The sequence below is a fragment of the Propithecus coquereli genome, unplaced genomic scaffold (genome assembly GCF_000956105.1).
Source record: "Propithecus coquereli isolate 6110/MARCELLA unplaced genomic scaffold, Pcoq_1.0 Scaffold16, whole genome shotgun sequence".
In the NCBI taxonomy this organism is placed as follows: domain Eukaryota; kingdom Metazoa; phylum Chordata; class Mammalia; order Primates; family Indriidae; genus Propithecus; species Propithecus coquereli.
Genome location: NW_012140524.1, coordinates 10695485 through 10718658, shown reverse-complemented (window position 1 = coordinate 10718658; position 23174 = coordinate 10695485).

Sequence of the window (23174 nt, the reverse complement as noted above, 5' to 3'; positions counted from 1 at the left end):
TGTTCATTGCTACTGAGTTGCTACTTCTAGATTCCATCAGTGGACAGTTAGAAAATATTTGTGTGTAGAATAAACACATGTATCTATATTTATCTGTTTTGTAATTTTTTATATTGAAGTCATTTCAAACATACAGAAAAGTCAGAAGAATAGTTCTATGAATTCCCATATATCCTTTTCCTATGTCCTTTAATAAATATTTTACTTCCTTCACATAATCATTTTCTCTTTGTATCGATATTCTTTTTGTGAATTATTTGAGAGTAATTGCACATAAATCTCCTTTACCTCTCAATACTTGTATTTTCTAAAAACATTGTTCTGACCTCCATTGTTTGTGATGAGCAGTTGATCATACTAATGAATGTTACTCTGTGTATAGTGTGGTTTGGTTTTTTTTGTGACTGCTTTCAAGGTTTTTTTTTTTTTTTTTTTTAATTTTCACACTTTGATTTTGATACACTTAGTTGTAACTTGCTTTGTATTTACTATCCTGCTTGGGTTTTGAGCTTCTTGAATCTGTAAATTTATGTCTTTTATTAAATTTGGGAAAGCTTCATCCTCATTGTTTTGTTCCTGGGACCTATTTTGCATTGATGGTGATATGTTAAACTTCCCAATCGTTAGTGTGTGATTCTATCAATTTCTCCTTGTATCTCTTCTAGTTTCTGCTTCATATAAGTTGTTGCAATGTTATTTGGTGCATAAATGTACATAATCGTTATGTCTTTGTTGTAAATTGTTGCTTTTACCCTTACAAAGTTTCACTCATTTCATGCTTTTTGGTCTGAATTCTTTGATATCAGGATCATAATCCTGTTTTCTTACTGTTTCTAATTGCTGTTTATCTTTGTTAATCCCTACAGCTTTCTTAAGTCACTGTTGCAAATATATTCCTTATATACAGTATATAATTGGATTTTACCCTGTGAGTCAATTTGAAAATCTTGTCATTTTAATAAACCCATTCATAATTTTTATGTGACTGATATGTTTGGACTCAGTTCTGGCCAGATTAGTCTATGTTAAAATTACTGTGTATTATGTTTATATCTATTGTGTTTTTTTCTCTGTCTAGTGTGTCTGTTATTTTGCTATTTGTATTCAGGAAGGTTTGTACTTTTGTTTTTGTGGTTTCCTTTGTATGTGTAGTTTTTATAGGGGCCTTTTCCCTTAGCTTTTCCTATCTTGGCTGTTAGTTTTAAATTCTGTCCTTTGACTCTAGCTTGTTATCTGTTGAACAGTTAGTGATGTTACTCTACTTTCTCTTTTTTCTGTCATTTTATTTAGTTATATTCTTTGCATGTCAGAACATATAACATTTATATACTATTCTTCCACCCATGTCCCCATCCTTATTTTATTCTTAGCTCCACAATTAAATATATTAAATACTCAGTCTTTTTACTTTGCTTTGTTCATGCTGTTCTTCTCATCTTCTTGACCAGGTTGATTCTTACCGTGTTAAAACTTTTAAAAACTCTCCTCACACTACTTTAGAATTAGCACTTTCAGAAAGCCATGTTTTGCTTGGTCAATTGTCCCTTCTGCCCCTTTTCTCCTATCTCACTGCAGTGCTCTGGGAACACTTCTTATCAACGAACTTCTCATAATTTTCTGTTTATGAATTTTTCTCCCTGAGTAGACATCATGCTCTTTGACGACATAAGCTGTGTTTGTTTTTACAGTCTCTGAACCTTATGTAGTGCTAGGTACATAATCAACTTCAATATATGTTTGTTAAATGAATGAATAAAAGTATTGAATAGTTAGGAAATATTTCCAATCAAGCCAAAAAAAAAAAAAAAAAAAAATAAGACAGGGTTTGATCTTAGAGAAAGGTAAAAACTCGAAATAGTTGTGCAGAGTAACTTATCCTGAGTTAATACACCCCAAAGCTGCTTCACTGGAGCACCTGTACTTCATTACTTTGGAAGTTAGACATCTACTTTTTTGCCACATACTTCTTTCTACATGGTTTAGTTTTAAGTGATTTAGTTGAGCCCAGTTGAGGGAAGTTGGTAAATACTTTGTAAACTGCCATTGATTTACCAGAGGTGACTGGAATTCAGTATTCTTAGAATCTAGCATCCCAGCAGCTTTTGCAGTCCCACTAATGTATAGTCTTACAAAGTGTGTCCATAACATTGAGACAAGCAGTAAAAGATTTTTTTTCCTCTCTAGATGTGTTTTAGCTGAAGCCTATAATTGTTTTTCTCATAATATTGCGTAAAAAATAAAACTCAAGCCAAGCGTTATTGACTTATACTAGAACTTTATTTTTTAAAGGAGCTGTCATTAAGATTTGGCAGTTACATTGGGTTATCTCCTCTGACCCGTTCACTCACTCAGAATGTCACAAAAGGAATCAGCCTAAAACTCTTTGACATATCAGGTATTTTTACTGTATTATTTTAATTCAATACTAGATCATGAATCAAACATCCTAGTTTCTGTTGCAATTTCTCTAGTTGTTTTCTCAACCATATTGTGAATCTTAATAGTTGAAAAATTATTTAAACAATTTAGTAATTAGTTGATAAAGGGGTTGCCATTTTAATCTTCTCACCACATTTTAAGAAGCTGACTAAAACTGTTCTCTTTTTCCTAGTTTTGTAACACTTGGAAAGAATTTAAAATGTTATTGTGCTTCTTGCAGTTTTTTTTTTTTTTTTTCACATGGAAACAGAAGGCTGTGTAGGTGCCTTGTAAAATGCTGTCTTGGTGACATCCCTAACAAGAACCTAAAGCAATCCTGCTAAAAAAGATTTCTAAGTTCCAGCTTCAAAATATTCTAAAACAGAAATATCATTAACAAGAAAGAAAATGTAACCATTTGACCACATTTGCCAGTGAGTTTCCTTCCTTAGAGGAGAATTCTTTGTCTTACGTTACCTGATACTCTGTTGACATCAGCTCACTTACCTTAGCAATACAAATGAAAGGAGGGGCTGCTAATTGCACCAGTCTTTGTAAAGGTTGAATGGAGGTTAGTTTCTGCTCTTTTTCCTTGTCAACTCAGAGTGTCCCTTTGGAGACAAATCAGAGATAAAGTCTTGCATAGTGGCAAGGTCCCGTTTGAGTGGCAAGAACTCCCAATTATGACCGTGGGTACCGTGGGCTTCATTTTCTCGTTTGTAAAATGATCAAAGTAGATAAGATTACCTCTAGAGTCTCTTCTAGTTCTAAAATGCTAAGATACAGTAGGCAAAATACTGTTGAAAAGATCTAATATAAAAATTGAGAACTTTTGATATTTTTCTGTCACTTTGGCATATCACTTCTTTCTCTTTTTTGTGTGCCCTACTTAAAACTCCAGCTCACTCAGAAGATACTGCAGCTGGCTCCAGTGGCCCTGCTATAGCACTTCCTTCCACAAGAAATACCTTGTCTTTGTAGGTCTTGGGCTTTGAATTTTATTTCCTGTGGTCTCTTCTGTCTGAAATACTATGTAGGCTCTTCCTGAATGAAGGCCATTTTCATCTGGCTTTTGGACGATGTTATAGACTGAATGTTTGTGTCCTGCCCAAATTCATATATTAAAAGTCCTAACATTTGGTGTGGCTGTGTTTGGAGATGGGGCCTCTAAGGAAGTAATTGAGGTTAAATGAAGTCATAAGGGTGGGTCCCTGATGGGATTAGTGTCTATAAGAAGAGGCATGAAAGACCCCTCCACCACCCACCCCAACACACACACTCTGAGGAGGGTCCACAGTGTGAGCACACAACATGAAGGTGGTTTTTCACAAGCTGGGAAGAGAGCCCTCACAAGAAACCAAAACTGGCACCTCGATCATGGATTGCTAGGCTCCAGAACTGTGAGGAAATACATATCTGGTGTTTAAACCACCCAGTCTGTGGTATTTTGTTAGGGCCTCCCAATTGGCTGGATTGCAGTGGGAGAAAACAGTGGCTTGGATAGATCCAGCCATGTACCTCATCCACTCCTGCCCCTGGGGCTGGCCCTGCTGAGTGACAATTTTGCTAGTTGACGATTCTCAATTCCAAAAAGTCTCCAATGTAGCCTGGGCCTTCAAGAGCAGTTGATGTCAGGAGCAGTGGGCCGATTTAATCATACTTGTCTTTCAAAGCCAAGTTATTATTGTTGGTCCTTGCAAATTACTTCTAGCTAGTTTGCTCATTAATTTATTAATTCATTCCCTTTTTATCCATATTCTCTTATTCCCCTATTCCTAATAAGCAACCCCTGTATATATTTTTAATTTGAATTTAGTTTTACAATATGTGTATAGTTTTATGGCAATTTATCTTTAATTCACATCATCGATATTCATTGTATATTCATTCTCACTTTTTTGACTAAGTACTATATTCTTAATTTTTGTAGCTCTGTGAATATGTACCTCTAAGATACTGTTTCTGTTAGCTGCATAATACATTTAGTGCACATCCAAAACATTTCACCTATTTCTCCCAGTGATGGACAGTCAAGTTGTCTCCAACTCTTTGACACCGTAAATAATAGCGAACATCCTCATTATGTATCTACTGGTAGACATCGCTAATAATTTTGCTGGTATATAGCTGAGGAGAATTGCTGGATCATAGGGTATGCATATATTTATTTTGACGAAGTACTGCTGGATTGCTATTTGGACTGTTATAATGTTCCTTTTATCAGTGCATAATGTTCTTAAATTTATTATCATTTCATAAGGAATATACACACACTAATGCGCTGCATAAAAATGTTTTGGTCAATGATGGACAGCATATATAATGGTAGTCCCATAAGATTATAATGGAGCTCAAAAATTCCTATGGCCTAGTCTTAATGATCCTGACCCTGTATAGGCTGGGCCAACGTGTGTGTGTGTGTTTAGTTTTTAACAAAAAATTTTAAAAGTAAAAAAAGTAATTAAAAAAAAAGCATATAGAATAAGGATATAAAGAAAGAAAATATTTTTGTATAGCCGTACAATGTGTTTGTGTTTTAAGGTGTCATCACAAAAGAGTAAAAAAGTTAAAAAAATTAAAAAGTTTATAAAATAAAAAAGTTATAGTAAGCTAAGGTTAATATATTATTGAAGAAAGGAATTTTTTTTGTATAAATTTAGTGTAGCAAAGTATACAGTGTTCATAGTCTACAGTATGCAGTGATGTCCTAGGCCTCCACATTCACTCACCACTCACCCAGAGCAACTTCCAGTCCTATAAGCTCCGTTCATGATAAGTAGCCCATACAGGTTTACCATTTTTTATCTTTTATTTCATATTTTTACTGTACCTTTTTATGTTTAGATAGGTTTAAATACATAAATACCATTGTGTTACAGTTGCCTGCAGTATTCAGTACAGTAACATGCTGTACAGGTTTGTAGCCTAAGGACAATAGGCTACAGCTGCACCATATAGCTTAGGTGTGTAGGAGGCTATACTCTCTAGGTTTGTAAAAGTATACTCCATGATGTTCACATAACGATTAAATTGCTTAATGACATGTTTCGCAGAACTCATCCCTGTCATTAAGCGATGCACGACTATACTTTCACTGGGATAGTGCACTGGTGGATTGAAATCCATTGGTGCAGTGTGATTATTCAGGAGTTTGAATGAACAAGGGGAATGATAAATACAAAGCTAATTGAACTGGATTTTTGTTACTAAATTACTAAATTGCATTGACGCCCTATAGATGGACAATGAAAAGCTAAAGTCAATTAACAAACAATTGAAAACTAAGTGTAATAGAGCTAGTCTCTTTGGTAACTTACAATGAGTTTATTGACTTGAGGGCATTCTCTTGGGATGTACAATTTAACATCCTAGTAAGGGCTCCAGGGGATGATGCAAACTTACTACCAGGGTGGTTCCTAGACACTGACAAAGAAACGAAGGCCCCACATGATTGACACTTGAAGTGTCTGAATGTCTGAGTTGCCATCACATACATTAGAAAAAGATATTACAGTAAAGGGTTGGAAAAGTGGACATGCCGGACATATAATATTGACTATATTGTATGAGGTCAGAAGACTCATCAGAAGATCATGTTTTACAAGAGGACGCATCATTCACCAAGTCCATAAAGAATTCGCTGGTGAAAGGGCCACCAGCCAAATTCAGCGATGGCACTCCTCTGTAAGCCAGGGCTGATGGTAGGAGAGGCTGTCACAGAACTTGGCTCATTGATAGCAATGGGGATGATAGTGCACTGAAGTGTGGAGGTCAGATGATGGTGCTTCAGTGCCAGAAACCAGGGGTCACGGATATCAAAACAAGCAAGCTAGAGTGACAGCCTAGGGAGCCTGACCAGTTGAGAATTACGGAGATTATTATCACCATTAGATGTGAGCAAGCAGAGGCCCTGTCATGGTCCCATGCTTTGAAGTACCTTCCTGGTAATTTAAAAAGTCTCCCTCCAAGTGGGATGTGCCCAAACTAGCCCAGGACCTTCATGCATTCCAGTTCTTATCTCTCCCTGTTGAGAGACATCTGACTCCCTACCCCGCATGTGGAATCGCCCAGATAGATGCCCCAAGCTCAGGAGCTCATGCTTATGGGCTTGTTCTGGAGCCCTGTGGCCATGCCCCAGTTCCAAGAGGCCAGCTGGGTAAGTGTCTCCTGGTCAGCACAGTATTTATTTCATGGGATCATACCAGTGGAGTGCTGGCAGATGTTTATCAACAAGCTGTCTCATAAAAAAAACACGTAGCATTTGCCAATTCCCTGGTGTATTATAAATACTCTCATTGTCACCAATTTCAAGCTACTAACATGATGTCACTGAATCCAGAGTTAGGGGTAGATGCTGACTATTGGCTGTCATGAGCTGGTACTTAGCTCCAGCACATCAATGGATTATTCAAGACTGGACTGCCTGAATAGTTCTGACATGCTGGTTTTGGAGTGATTCTTACTCATGTTGGACACAGAACAGGTTCAGGGCTCTGCACTACCAGTGGTCTTCTGCTGACTCTTGGGATTGAACCACACGTGGGCCTGTGTGGTGTTTCTCATTTCTATATGTTTTGGCCATGCTACTTTCTCTGTTCTACAACACTCAACGGCAGTTGCATGGTTTCAGGCATCCTTTACTCTATGTGCCCTCTTGCCTGCTTTCAGGGTGGTTGTTCTACTCCGTTTTTAGACTCAGGCAGTTCTACAGGGGTGATTGCACCTATCCCTTTTGAGGGCTTTTGAGACTGTTGGTCTGTGATGCCAATGGCTCCTTCTGATTGATGTCCTCTTTTACCTCAGATTGACGTGGGTCACACTTAAGCCATGTCAGATGAAGGACAGGCATTTCATGTGCAAATAAGACAATTCTTTTCACTACACCCAAGAGTCCCTCCACCGATGTGTCCCTCACTACCCTCCTTGCTGGTGGTAGTGTGTGGGAGCCAGTGGTACAGTCAATGTTAAAAGAGATCACGTTATAGAAATGCAGTGAATACAGCCTAAAGAGATCAAGAAGACATGGTTGGAAGATACATTATTCTACATTTTTGCTATAAAATTCCAATGATTAAGTTGACTCAAAAACAAGTTATTGTTTACATTTTCTTGCATATTCTGGGTAAGACTTGAGATTGCAGTTCTTATCAATCAAGCATAGCAACAACTTTGAAAAGAGTTATTGGAAACCAGTATTCATGGTAACTGCAAAGGATGATGCAGAATAATAAGTGATGATGTAATCAACATTAAATGGTATGAAGGAACTAGAGGCAGAAGAAGAAGGTCTTTATTGTTTCAGTGCTAACTGAGTCTGAAGAGCAATGGCATTGTGATTAATATCATTGTCACTACCTTTTTCTTATGGTGCCAGTTTACAAAGTTAACAAGTAATGGTGCATATGAGAATAAAGAATATTAAGAGATCATTCCTGGACCTAAACACAAAGAGATGGTTTCTAGACACTACAAAGAATCTTCACATGCACTTAATGGCCAGGAAAATAATATGTAATTACCTCTTCTCTGCTCATTATTCTAAATCTTCATTGATAAATCACTATACATGGGTCCATGAATTTTTTACCACATTTTAAACCAAATTATATAGACAGGGCTCCACAATAATCATTTGTTCAGAGCCATGCACAACTAAGGTTTGAGCCCTTAGGTGAAGATGGTTGATAGTACACAGCATCCCTTGGGGCATCTTTGGGGCAAAAGAGATGAGCACACATACACTGATATATGTAAACAAAAGCAAGAATGGATGAGCAGAAGGCTGAGGTAGACTTGCTAATAAAAGCCACAATCTATTGTCCATTTTTCAGAAATGAGCCAATTTTTAAGCCTGGAATCCATTTACAGAAGAGTTGGTCAGGTCCTTAGGTGGAAGTTCACTGCAACACCACAGCAAATACAACTGTAATGCTTCCCCAGCCCCTTTTCAAAGGGACCTACAGCCATTGAGACTGTACGCTAGAGAAAGAGGAATACCTGGGAATTTTGAGGTCCATTGGACATAGGGTCCAAATTGGCATTGATAACTAGAGATAGAAGTATTATCATTCCCACCCACCCCCATCCCTGTGGTTAGAGTGGGGGGTGTATGGGGATCAGGTTTTAAATGGAGTCCTGGTCAAAGTCTGGCTATATTGGGTTCACTGGGTCCACAAAACTCCTTGGTTGTCATATTTTTCAGTCCTTAAATGAATAGTTGGGATTGATATACTTGGAAGTTGGAGTGACCCATATTGGGTCCTTGGCCAAAGGGGTAAGAGAAATCATAGTGGGGAAAGACCACATGGAAACCTCTGACGCTACCCCCTTTCAAGCCAATAAAATAATCAAAAACAGTATTGCATCCTGAAGAGGATGGTGGAAATTAGTTCCACTCTTAAAGATATAAAGGATGCAGAAGTGATAGACCTGCTTGTATCTCTATTTAATTTGTTGGTTTGGCCCCTGCAGAGAGGGGATAGATCCTGAAGAAAGAATACAGACTATCACAAACTTCCTTAAGTAGTGGCCTTGATTATAGCTGCCACACTGATGTGGTGTCCTCACTGGGGAAGATTAATGCAGCCTCAGGTACTTGGCCATGGCATGCAGCCATTTGTTGGACAAATACATTCTTTCCTATCCCGGTTGTGAGACAGGATCAGAAACTGTATTCATCCACATGGAAGGGATGACAATAGACATTTGTAACTTTATTCAAAGGCTTTGTTAACTCCATCATGCTCTGCCATATGTAATCCAAGTATATCTAGACCATCTGGACATCCCACAAAACATATCGATTCATTACATCAATGACAAGAGGTAGTTAACATGCTAGAAGCTTTGGCAAAACACAGATGTGATAATCCTTAAGAAGATTCAGGAACCCGGGACTTAAATAATTAGGGGTCAGTGGTAAGGTTATTCTGGGACATTTTCTCCAAAGTAAATGACAAAATGTTGTATTTTGCATCTTTGACTACAAAGAAGAAATCATAGTGTCATGTAGGTCTCTTTGAATTCCAGAGGCAAGCCATTCTACACCTAGGAATACTGCTTCACTCCATATAGTAGATGATATGGAAGACTGCCAGCTTTGAGTGGGGCTTGGAGCTGATAAAACCTCTGTAACAAGTCAAGCCTGTGGTGTAAGTAGCTCTGCCACCTGGGTTATATGGTTGGTAGACCCTGTGGTATTGGAGATGTCAATGGTGGAAAAAGATGCAATACAGAGTTTCTCTAAGTGGAGGAATCTCAAATCAGGTACCTTTAGGTTTTGGAGTAGTCTTGCCATCTGCAGCATAGGATTAATTGCCTTTTGAAAAATAGCTGTTGGTGTGCTACTGGACCCCACATAATCAAGAGATGGAACAATTGATCATGGGACCCCAAATAATCATGTGTCTTGAACTGGCCATCATGATCTGGATCCTGTTGGTCCATCAGGTTATAAAGTCAGGTAGCAATTCATTTTAAGTTGGAAATAGGACATCTGAGACTAAAAATGAACAGGACCAGGAGATACGAGCAGGCTGAATGAGCGGATAAGCCACGCCCTCATGCTGTCCATTATATTTGCACCATTACCCCTCCCCCAACTCACACCTATGGTCGGATGGGAGGTCCTACATGACCAGCTTAAAAAAAAAAAGAAGGCCTGAGCTTGGTTTATAAATAGGTTGGCTTTGTATAGATGTAAGCTGGATGTACTACTGAAGGAAAATATTCTCAGTGAAGAGAGTTTTGGGTGGTGTATGAGGCTATCCTCTTTGTGTGAAAGGAGGTTACACTATATAAGGACTCATGGGCAGTGTTGAGCTGGTCAGAGACAGAAGGAAAAAAGATTTGAATATCAGTGACAAGACCTGGGATAGGGACATATAGTTGGACATATGGGAGTGGCACAAAGCTTAAAGATCTATTGTACATTAACACACCCCAAATAGAAACCACCAGGGAAGAGGCACTGAACAACTAAGTAGACAAAATGGCGTGGTTATTTGACATTAGCCAGGCTTTATAGTGGCCACCCCAGGGCTAACCTGATGGGCACATGAATGAAGTGGCCATGTTAGCAGAGGCGTAGGCTAAGGCTAGGCTCAGTAGCATAAATTCCTACCTACTAAGTCTGATCTACTGCCTGCCTCTTAAGGGCTGACCAGCCAACCATAGAAAACAACACTGAGCCCCTCATAAGACATAATTCCTCTTTCTGGGTGTTACTGCCTGATGAACTTTTGTACTCTCAACTCTGTCTCAGTTTCTGCTTCCCAGAGAACACCTCCTGTAACAGTATATCTCTCCCAAGAGGACTGTTATCTACTGTGTCTCTTCCAAAAACGTGATGCCTCTAAAACCACTACCTGACCTCTCTCTCTAGCAGTTGATCTTGCCTCTAATTTCACAAAGAATCAAGTAAAAGTTTCTACCACATTCCATTTTCAAAGCTACAAATATTATCCATCCTCTTCATTACCTATTTTTCTCCAACCACAGAAGCAGGGATGTTCTTTATCCCATTCAATACCGGGCCCTCCCGTTGTGTCTTCTTTTCCTTGTTAAATAGCTCCCTGTTAATAACTTTTCTCACAAGATATGAGAATGCTAAAGTCTCTTCTTATCTTAAAACAAAGAAACATGGCCGGCCGCCGTGGCTCACGCCTGTAATCCTAGCACTCTGGGAGGCCTAGGCCGGTGGATCGCTCAAGGTCAGGAGTTCGAGACCAGCTTGAGCAAGAGCAAGACCCTGTCTCTACTAAAAAAATAGAAAGCAATTAATTAGCTGTACAACTAAAAATATATACATAGAAAAAATTAGCCAGGCATGGTGGTGCATGCCTGTAGTCCCAGCTACTCGGGAGGCTGAGGCAGGAGGATCGCTTGAGCCCAGGAGTTTAAGGTTGCTGTGAGCGAGGATGACGCCACGGCACTCTAGCCTGGGCAACACAGTGAGACTCAAAAAAAAAAAAAAAAAAAACACAAAGAAACAAAATAACAGTAAGTATTTCCCTTTACCTGCACCCTTTTCATTTCTACTTCATACCTGAAATTCATGAAAAATTGACATACTCTTGCTATCTTGTTTTGTTCACCTTCAGCTTCCTCTTTCATCTACTATGGTTTTGGTGGGGTCCTTTTTATACAAACAAAAGAGTTCTCCACACAAATATTTTATATTCATTCTAATGAGATCAGAGATTCTTTGTATTGAAGATTTTCTTTGTAAATCAACCAATGGAAAATTTTTGATGAAATCTGAACTCAGATACATTTCTAAGCACTTGGAAAGAGTCAGTCTGTCCTCTGGTTAGGGGAGGGAAGCCCCAGTATAACCAATGCAGAGCTGGATAGAATGGACAGGCATATGGCATAAATAGTCTTCTTGCACTGTGTCCACAGATATCCTTCCTATTCTCCACGAATAAAGGAAGTCTTTAGTATTCTCCAGGTCCCTGTAGTAAGAATGGAGGCCAAGGAGTGGGGGTGGGGGGTGGCAACAAAGGAAAGAAGGGTTATGTGAATCGTATGACCCATAATATTGACAGACATCACCTCTGCCCCCCACCTCCGTCCTCTCCAAATCATTTCCATTCACTGACACTGACCTCAAATACATATTGATCTGAGTACTTGACACTAAGTCACATCCGACCAATTGGCTTAACCTTCTGTAAAACCCCACAGGTCTTTCTGTTATTAAGAGTCAGACACTCTTTTAAATTCAGGCCAGCTTCCCTTGTTCTTCTCTCTTGATGGCTTCAGGGACTCAGCCTCCTTTCTTTTCTTCCATTTTCCTAAAAAATGTAACCTTTAATTTTCCCCCCTTATTGTCATAAAGGCAATACCTCTTCACTGGAGAAAAATCAGAAACTAAAGCGAAGTCAGAAATTAAATTATTTATAACCCTATTTTCATTTTGTTATATATATTTTCCAGCCTTTTGTTATGCATGGGCATCTATGTTTGTGTGTGAGTGTATGCATTTACATAAGTCTATTGCATTAGTCCATAATGGAAATGAACACACAGTAAAACTGACCACAGTTTTTAATACCAGCATATGTTTTTTTTGTGTTTCAGAAGAATAAACTTCAATTTCATTTTTAATGGGCACCTAGAATTCCACAATTTACTTTGGTAAGCTCCTGTTCTGAATGTTTTAGGTTTCTAGTGTTTTTTTTAACCATATTAAACCAACAGTGACAAACATTCTTACATCTAAATCTTTGTGCCCATTGTCAATTTCAATGCCTACAAATGGAATTCTGGGTGTAATGATATGCATATTTTGGATATATTTTATTGTATTTACTTCTAGAAGACTTGAACAAATTTTTACTCTTACCTGAAGTTTAAGAGAGATCCTTGCTAACACTGGCTAATTATCATTAACAAATACTTGCCCAATATAATAAGCCCTAAATAGTATCTCCTTTTCTTCATTAAAGCTCTGGCCACCCACTCTATCAGAGATCAGAGCCCTACAAATAGCTGCAGAGTAGAAGGCAACCAATCTTTATCACATACCCACGCCTCACTGGGTACTATGCTAGGTTCTGAGAATGCCGAAATACATATGGCACAGTTCCAGTCTACTGTACATTTGAGTTTAAGGGAGTTGGAGGCAGGGGTTAGAGAGAGACTGGTAAACACATCATTATAATACAGGGAGTTAGAGTAAAAGTGCTATGGGAACACTCAGTTGGGGAGTGAGGCCAGCCATGAGTGTTAAGTCTGAATTAAGGCAAACCAAGATTAGGAGTTAACTAGGCATAAAAGTGGGCTTTCAGACAGGGATAACAGCCTGCACCAAGACAAGGAAGTGTGGAGTATGCAGTGGCCTGCCTGGAACAGCAGGTAGCCTGGTGTGACTGGAGCAGAGCCTGTAAGTTGGGGGACCAGCAGCGAAGAAATCGAGAAAGCAGCAGGAGTTACGTTATGAAGAGGCTGGCTGTCAGCATTTTGAATTCTTTTCTGTGGGTGTTAAGAAGTGCTGGAAGACATTAGGCAGAGAGTCACATGGCCAGATGTGCATTTTGGAAAAGTCACTGCATGCTGTGTGAACGGTCCACCGGGGGGGCTGTGTATGGACTGGAAGCAGGGGGCTTGCTGGGAGTCTAGTGCATCAGTCTGCACCAGAGACAAGGACAGCAAGAGCACCCACAGAAGGAGAGTGGATGCACAGGAGGGTGAATTTAAAAGATAATATGGGGTGATAGTATTTGGGCTATTTGGGCTGCTGAGTGTGAGAGAGGTAGAATGTTCTGGCTTGGGTCATCTGGCTGAATAGTGGGCCATTTTAGCCACAAATTGATTTCCTTTGATTCCACATTGCAATCCTTCCCTGCTTTGTGGTGCTATACTATATGAAGAGATTATGCTGCTTTGTCACATGCTGCAAGAAAACTAACTTCTGTGGAGTCGGAGGAGGTAAGAGAAAGGTGAGTGGAATGCTCAAGGAAATAAAGGAGTTGGAAATTATGATCCGTCAGGCTAGAGATATAATGGTGAAAAGAAGATACAATAAAACCAAGAAACCATTAAGGATTTGCACAATGTGAACAAGGATTTTTTTTTCATGAAGTTCTGAAATACCAAGTTAAGGAGCTAACCCAGAATATATAAAATGGGAAACTTGGGACACCAGACTTGGTAAATCTTGAGCCCTTGTGACAACGAGTGGAAGTAGAGTCTAAAAATATTACAAGAATCAAAAAGGTTTATATCACAAATAAGAAACCTCCCAGACTAAAACTTAGGTATGGCCTTTAACTAAGTTATACCTGGTCCAAGTACAGGCATGCTGTCCCCACAAATGCCTACAGGTGTGAAAAAACATCATTATTTGAGTATTTAGGGGCAATATCCTAAAAGACCACAAGGTGGTAATGTAATTTCACAAGTCTGTCTTGGAATCTGCGTGGCTTTCGCTCTGGTTGCCTCCTCTTTTTCTGTTTGTGTTTATGCCTTTAGCTCTCTATGTTTTAGTCTTTTGAATTTTTCTACCTTTTTCAGATTTATGTATCCTTCTTTTAAATTATTTTCCTCTCTTTCATTTCTCATCTGGTCTCCTTAACTGGCCAGCATTAGTATTATTGTAAATTTTCCATTATTCACTGAGTAGAATTTAGTTTTGTCACAAAATTAAACAAAATTTATTACAGAAAAAGTGAAACCTATAGGAAAATGCACAGAATAGTAGAATGGATGCTATGCATCTATCATCCAGCTTCAACGTTTTCAGTTCATGACCTCTCTTATTTCACCTGTTTCTCACTCACTTTCCTGCTTCCTGTATTATTTGGAAGCGAGTCCCAGTTCTGTAACAAGTTCATTGGTAAATATATCCATATATATCTCTCATTTATGAGGACTCTAAAACATAACCACAATGTCAGTATATTGCTCCCCAAAATATTCACAATTCTCCCTTAATATTACAAAATCTAGCTAATGTTCAAATGTCCAATTGCCCTTTCATGTCAATGAAAAAATTATTTTATAATTTGTCCATTGAATCAGTATTCAAATAAAGTCCACATATTGTGATTGGTTGATTTTTCTCTTAATATTTTTTATTCCACAGATTCCTACTTTCTCTTCCTCTTTTTTTTTCAATTTGCAATTTATTTGTTGAGGGAACTAAGCTTTTTTTCCTGCAGTTTCCCACAGTCTGGATTTTTCTGATTGCTGTCAACTTTTAAAATGGGTGGTGAAGCATTTTGTAATTTTTTTTTAAAAAAGTTAAGATGAAGCTAACCACTTAATTTCTTTGTTCCTGTTGCTGGGCTTCTGAAAATTGCAGGAAAAAAATTATATAGCTGTGAATTTGTAGCATCGGTCTCCAGCCTCAGGTGAGCTATCAATGTGGATTGGATCATCATTTTTCTTCCCTCTCATACATTTTATTTTCCTCTATTTCAAACATTTACCATACTCCTCAAACTCCAAGGTGTATTTTTTTCCCATTTCCTCCTGCATTGTACTTCTTTTGCTATTTCTTCCCCTTTATCTTAGGTTGAGTTCTCTGCTGGTCCTTGCATTCTGGTCTCACTATGCTAAAATACCTCACTGCGTAATTCTTAGCTAGGACCAGTGCATGATGTTGGGCAGGTTGTGCCCCACCCAAAGGTACTGGGCTCAGGGTAGGCAGCACTCTACTGCCATTTGCTGTGCTCTGGTGTCTCTGCCAGCAAGGGGTACCTTTTTCTAGTTTGTACAAAGGTGGCGATGAGCTGGTGGTAGTCTTATACCTACCTCCTGTGTGAGTTTCAACAATTTGCATTTAGCCCTCAGCTCCATGCCCCAAAATGTTCTCTATAAAGATTCTAATGATCGTCTAGTTTCCAAATACAAATGGCTTGTAGAGCGAGTTATACCCAAATGCACCCACTCTGCTTTTCAGGACTCTCTCCTCTGGCGTTTCCAGGAACACCCTTATCTCCCAGTTCTCTTAGCTTTCCCACCTTCTCTTCCTTATTTCTTTTGTTGGCTTCTCCTATCTCTTAAATTTTGTGTTTGCTTGTGGTTTCCCTCCCCGTCTTCCCTTCCCCCGTTCTCCTTGTAGGCCCTGCCTGGTTTTATTCACGTCCATGGCTTTAGCACACCTCTAACTCTGCACGGATGACACCAACGTCTCTGAAACTGGTCTTCTTCTCGCTCATGCTTCAGTCCCAAACTTTAACCTTCCTGCAACATGTGTCAATCTGGAATCCCATAGATCCCCCAAAACTGTTCTGTCTTGTATTCTTTTTTTTTTTTTTTTTTCTGAGATAGAGTCTGGCTCTGTTGTCCAGGCTAGAGTGCCGTGGCGTCAGCCTAGCTTACAGCAACCTCAAACTCCTGGGCTCGAGCGATCCTTCTGCCTCAGCCTCCCGAGTAGCTGGGACTACAGGCATCCCCACCATGTCTGGCTAATTTTTTCTATATATACATATTTTTTTTTAGTTGTCCAGATCATTTCTTTCTATTTTTTAGTAGAGACGGGTTCTCGCTCTTGTTCAGGCTGGTCTCGAACTCCTGACCTTGAGCGATCCACCGGCCTCGGCCTCCCAGAGTGCTAGGATTACAGGCGTGAGCCACCGCGCCCGGCCTGTCTTGTATTCTTGACCTCTATCACCATCCATTCAGTTTCCCAGGCTAGATATTGTAGTCGTCCCTCAGACATCTCACTTTCTCATCTATTAAATCCAATCAATCCCTAAATTCTTTTGAGTTGACTTCATTTCTTCTAAATATATTTATGGAGTTTCTCTGAGGCAGTGTCCTCAGCACTAGGGATTCAGCAAAAATCCCTGTGCTCGTGGAACTTACAATCTAGTGGGAGACAGAAAATAGACAAATCAATAAGTAAATGTATGATATAGAAGATGGTGATAAGTGGTGTGGAGATATTTTGACACGAATCTTGCCTGGTCCTTCCTTCCCACTTGCTCTGCTGCTGGTCTGCCCCAGGCCCCTCCTGTCTTGTTGTCACTTTTGTCCTGGCTTCCAAACAGGTGCCTCTGCTCCTGGTCTAGCTCTCTACTGCTCTCCATTCCCCACACTTCCACTTGGCTAGTGTTCCTAAAAAAACATAAAACCCAAAAGTCAGCCTTAATAATGCAATACTTTTGCTCAAAAGTGAGGATCTCCCTTGCCTGAAAAATAATATCTAGACTTCTAAGCATTGCAATTAGGGCCTAACTTAACCTTTTCCATCTCCTGCCACTCTCCTGCTCTTCCACCTTCCACTCTCCCAGCCTCTGCTGCCATCACGTCAAGCTTCTTGCCTTTTCTAGCACGTGCCGTTTTCTAACACTGTGCTTTAGTACATTGCCTGTTCTGGTTTGAATACTCTCCAGCACGTTCATGGCTCAAATGTCACTCCTTTGGGGAGGATTTCTTCAATCCTCTAGGCTGTGTTAGCTATCCCCATCCTCCATGCCAGACCACCACTCTGTTCTTAGCTCTGTAATAGCATTTAACATGTTTTTCTTGCAATTTAAGCCCCAGGTGTGGGTGGAACAGAAACATCAGCTTATGCATCCATGTGACTGTAGGACCTACCGCAGGGCTGGTGAAGGAGAAGGCAGTCATGAATGAGAACGGCCCAGGCTTTGGGGCCAGACAGACCAGGGGCTGACTCCTGGTCTTGCCACACACTAGCTTTAGGCACATTACTGACATTTCCAGTGCCTCAGTCTCCTCCTGTTTAAATAAATATTGGTAATTGAACATATCTCACAGAATTGTTGTAAAGACTGGTGGAAATTACGCATATAAATTGTTTCATATAGTGCATGGTACCCACAAATGCTCAGTAATGCTAGCTTTCCCAGATGTTTGTAAAAGGAATGGAATTAGTATGACCTGAATTCAGTATGATCCCCAGTTAAATGATTATCCTGTAAGCTAGTAGCCCCCAAAGGAAAAAGAAAAGATTGTTGACCACTGGTTGAGAGAATTCAAACAGAATAATTCCATAAAGTATACTTAAGGGAATCTGGGAATACTGTGATAGGGCACATGCCATTTTACACCTCCATCTGGGTCTAACATGTACCCTTCAGTGGGGAGCAAGGTCTCAGTGGCACTTTCTGTGGGGCATCATCAGACCTGGTAGGAACCGAGGCAAGGAGTTTGTTTTAGAGGAGAAATGGAGGCGGAGAATCTGAGGGACCATTAACCAGCCCAGCTGCCATTTCAGATGTAAGAAGAAGCAGGTTCACACTATGTGCCACTCAGGGAGGAAAGAGAAAATGTCAAGGATTGTACTGGGAAGGTGTTGGAACATTTCGTGTGAATGCAGATATTTGGATGAAATGCCTCCAAGGCCTCGAGATAGCACCACAAACTGTAAATAGACAAGGGAGAAAGAAGACAGAGAAGAGTGTGCTTCTCCATGATGAGCATATAGACTGCATTCAGACTGCATACGGACTGCATATAGACTGCATACAGACTGCATACAGACTGCATACAGACTGCATACAACTCAAATGGTGCTGGGGTCCCCAGGATAAGAAATGTTAGCTAAAGTCTTCTTTACAAAACAGCATCACAGAAAACCTATGGCTAATTCACTCTGGATTTGAGGTTTTATTCTGCTGCTGCTATGACTGCTTCTAGTATAATTTAAAAAGGCTGAGTTAGTAAATGATGGTTGGCAACATTGAGGGGGTCTGATACGCTTGTGAAAACCTCTGGTACTAGTGCAAAACAGAATTCTCATGGTGGTTCTAAATATTAATTGGAAATATTTCATTATTTATGAAGAGTACCAGGGTGTCTGTTTCCTCAGGTTGATCAGTAGCTGACTTATGCCATCTTACGAGGGAAATGTCTGTCGGTATCTCCCCCGGACCTTAGATACCCCCTATTAATCACTTGTGTTGATGCTACCCACTGGACTTCAGCCTTGAAAGATTGGCAAAAGGTTAATCTTTCATAGTTTCTTGGGATTTGGAGGGCAGCATTCTGAAAACCTAGTTTTAATTTTGATAAATGAATTTAGTGAGTAGTTAATCCTTGAAAAGGCTCAAGATTTACAAGTTAGTTAAGAGATGAAGTTAGCAATTTATTATACATGTGGGATGCTCCAATCACAAGATAACCCCTAAGCCCTTTGACAGCTTGAATGAGAAGTAATCAAACACAACATATAAAGATAAACTCATTACTAGGAGTTGCCCCTCCTCTCTGCAGAGCTATATTCTGTTTTCCTTCATTAGGAGACCTTTTTCAGCAAACCCTCTGTTCTGACCTCTTCTGGCTCTTACTGTACTACTAAAAATAACACAGAGGATCCATGTGAAAGGTTTTTCTCAATCTCACTCTCTGGAAGGTCCGTTCTTCTCCTGAACAATTAATTTATCCCGTGGACACAAGGACTTTGTAACGGACCAAGTGTCCTATATCCCTTTGACTTCAAGGAAATTTAAGAACGGCATTTTAACCAAACTGGAAACTATGGGTGAAGACATGGTATAGATTTTGGTGTGCTAAACTTCTCCCTGAAATGTTATCCTCTTTGGCATTTTGACTTTTGCTCTCTCTCAACTACTTTATCAAAAGCCACGTGTGTACATTTGTAGCAGACTAGATCAGGAGAGACATGTGTCTTTTCTTCTGCTTATAAATTTTCCTTCTGGATATAGAAAAGATGCCCAGTAATTGTTTTTCAAATTAAAGAATTTCTGAGAAGATGCTGTAGTATTTTGGGGGTAGCTTCTACAGTTGTTTTTGTCATATGCTCCCTTTTCATCCCACAAATACTTGTTTGTGAATCGTCCTATTTCTGTCTCTTTCTTACTGCCCCTTAGAGCCATCTTTCTAAAATGCAGATCTGACCATTTGATTCTACCATTTTTGTTCTTAAAAACCTTCAATCCTTCAATGGCTTCTAACTGTGGCTAGGATGAAGGCCACATTCCCTATGTGGTTTGCAAAATCATCTGTGACTCAGCCTTTATTTCTCTAGCTTTCTCCTGCTCAATGCCACCTGTCACTCTATGCTGCAGGCATTTTAAATAATTTGTGATTTCTGGCTGTAATTGAGGTTCCTAATCAGTTGAATCTGTGTTAATCAAAAGGGAGATTATCGTAGGAGCGCCTGACCTAATCAGGCGAACTCTTAAATGAAGTTAGAGAGACTTAACACATTGACTGCCACAGTAGAAAAAAATTTTTTCCCCTTGGGGCCACAGTGTTTTATTACAAAAATAGAATAAAAACTTTGAAAACAAAATGATCCTTTCTAATTTAATGAAAAATTTGTTATTTTGGGGAGTATTGTTTTGGATGGGACTTAGCAAAAAACCAAGACTTCTGGACTATCAGTCAAAAAACATTTTGTATGACAACCAGTGAAAAAGCTTCTATCACGTAATTGCTTTGAAATGCTTCTGAGAATGTGGCATTTCTCCAACAATGAAGAATGTCCTCCTGGTGACTGTCTCTTCATGATCCAGCCACTGCTTGATCATACGCTTGAAAGGTTCCAGGTTGCTGTAGTCCCAGATAAGGAAATATGTACTGAAAAAACAATGGTGCCATTTCGTGGACATTATATATGCTTCACGAGGCCCTGGGCTCAAAGCTAGCATGAGTTAAATACAACTCACATGACAGTTAATGTGTTAAAGCATGAGAGAGATTCTTCTGTTGGCTTTGAAGAAGTAAGCTGCAGGCTGTAGGAGGGCCAGGTACCTAGGACCTTAGGGAAGGTCCAGGAGCTGAGAGTTACCTATAGCCAACACCTAGCAAGAACATTGAGAGTTCAGACCTATAGCTGCAAGGAACTAAACTCTGCCAACACGCTGAATGAATTTGGGAAAGAATGCTGAGTCACAGATGAGATCAGACACCTAGCTGACACTTCGCTTGCAGTTTGGTGAGACTCTGAGCAGAGGACCCAGTTAATCTGTTCCTGGGTTTCTGACCCACAGAAATTGTGAAATAATAAATTTGTTTTGTTTTGTTTTAAGCTACTAAGTTTTTCATAATTTGTTATGCAGCAATAGAAAACTAATACAGGAGGAAAGAGAGAAAGGATGGAAGGAAGGAGGGAGAGAAGAAAAATGGAAGGGAAGAAGAAGGAAGGAAGGGAAGAAGGAAGAAAGTAGGAAACACAAGGAAAGAAAAAAGGAAGGGAATGAGGAAAAAAGGATATTTGGTCATAATTTCTACTCCCTTGCTCTCTTTCCTGGGCCAGAAAGATATACTTAGCCATAATTTATACATTTTTGGGAGAAAAGTCTTCATGAAGTCCTATGTGATTTTTAAGCTCCTAGATTATACTGTACAAAAGGTTTAGCAAAGTTAGTACAGTGCAATATAAGCCAGTGCCACCTTTGTTTTAGCCTGTTTCTTTTAAAGTTGAGGGCCACTAAAAATGTTAATATTTCCAAAGGAGTTTGCTTATTCCTTCCACTTTTATAGGCCTTTTAGATTTTTACTTCCCTTCATGCTTCTGCACTTGCCTTAAATTTTTTAAATTTGTAAATTATATCAAATATAAAGTAGTATGTATGTACTCAGTTTTAAAAATATTAATAAAATGAACATTCATACATGTATCACCCAATTAAAAAAATAGGGCATTATCTTTACTCATTTTTGCTTATTCCAAATTGTATCTTCATCCTTCTATTCCCATAAATTTTAGAATAATAATGTTTTGCTTATCTTTTTAGTTTCTATAAGCTCCTAAATAATATATTATTTAATCTTATCAGTTAAAACATTTTGCAAGTGGTTTTACTATATATTTTTTGTGTCTTGTTCACTCAACATTATGTTTTTGAGATATATGTGGTCATACTTCATATATTTTCACAGTTATATAATATTCAATTATATAAATAAACCACTATTTTATCTGTTCTACTACAATAGAAATTTGGGTTGTTTCTAAATTTTTATTATCTCAAACAATGCTGCTGTGAAATTCATGTACATTTGTCATAAGCAAGAGATTTTCTAGCATGTAAGCTTAGGAATGGATTTACTGGGTCATAAAGCATTTGCAAGATTTATTTTATTAGGTAATGTCATATCGTTTTCAAAAATGGTTGTACCAATTTACACTTCCAATAGTTACTGTAAAAGCATTCCTGATACTCCACATTCTCGCCAACATAGGATGGTGTGAGAATTATAAATGTTTTCCAATCCAGTCTGTATGAAACAGAATATCATTGTGGTTTTAATTTGCATTTCACCTACAACCAATGATTTCAACATGTTTTAACAGATTTATGGTCTATTTATGCTTCATGTCCTGTGAAATGCCTGTTTGTGTCTTTTGCCCATGTTTTCTGTAAGATTCTTTGTCTTTATAAAATATGGATATTAATCTGTTCTTGGTTATATGAAAAGAAAAGAACTCCTTCCAGATTGCGGAACAATCTTTTACTCTCTTAATGCCATCTTTTGTTGAACTGAAGTTTTTAATTTTAATGAAATAAAATTGATTAGTCTTTTCCTTTATGGGTTATATTTTTTGTCATATTTTCTAAAAGCTTTCCATTTTATAAAGATGTTTAAAAGATATTCTCATACATTTTTTTCTAAAAATTTTGTCTTTAACATTTTTATTCTTTTCCATTGAATAACCAATTTTCCTCACACTATTTATTGAATAGTTTATCCTTTTCTATACTGTCATATCTGACATAAATCAGGTTTTCATAAATGTCTGCTCCCTATTATTTGCCACTGATTCATTGGTTTGTTTCCACACCAATACCACATTGTCTTAATTATTATAACTTTTACTCAAAGTTTTTCCATGGGGTAAAACACTTGATTCTTCTTTTTCAGGAGCATCTGGGCTATGCTTAGATCTTGATTTTTCATATGGTTTTCTCTCAACATTTAATTATGAAAATTCAAAAATAATGTTGAAAGAATTTTACAGTAAACAAGCACCCATGAACCCTAGATTCTATAATTAACGCTTTATTATATTGCTTTGTCATATAACCACCTATCTCTCTATCCATCTATTAATCTACACGTGATTTTTAAAAGTCTGCTTTTAGTGTCTTATAAAAACCTTATTGGACTGTGATTGGAGTTGAATATATAGAACAAGTTGAGTGTGATTGACATTGTTACAATACATATATGTTCATAGGGTCCATGAACATGGTATGTCTCTAATTTATTTAAGTAATCTTTCATACCTTCCAGTAAAGTGTTATATTTTTCTTCATAGAAATCTTGCAAAGCTTTTGCTAAATTTGTTCACACAATTCTTTTCTATTGTT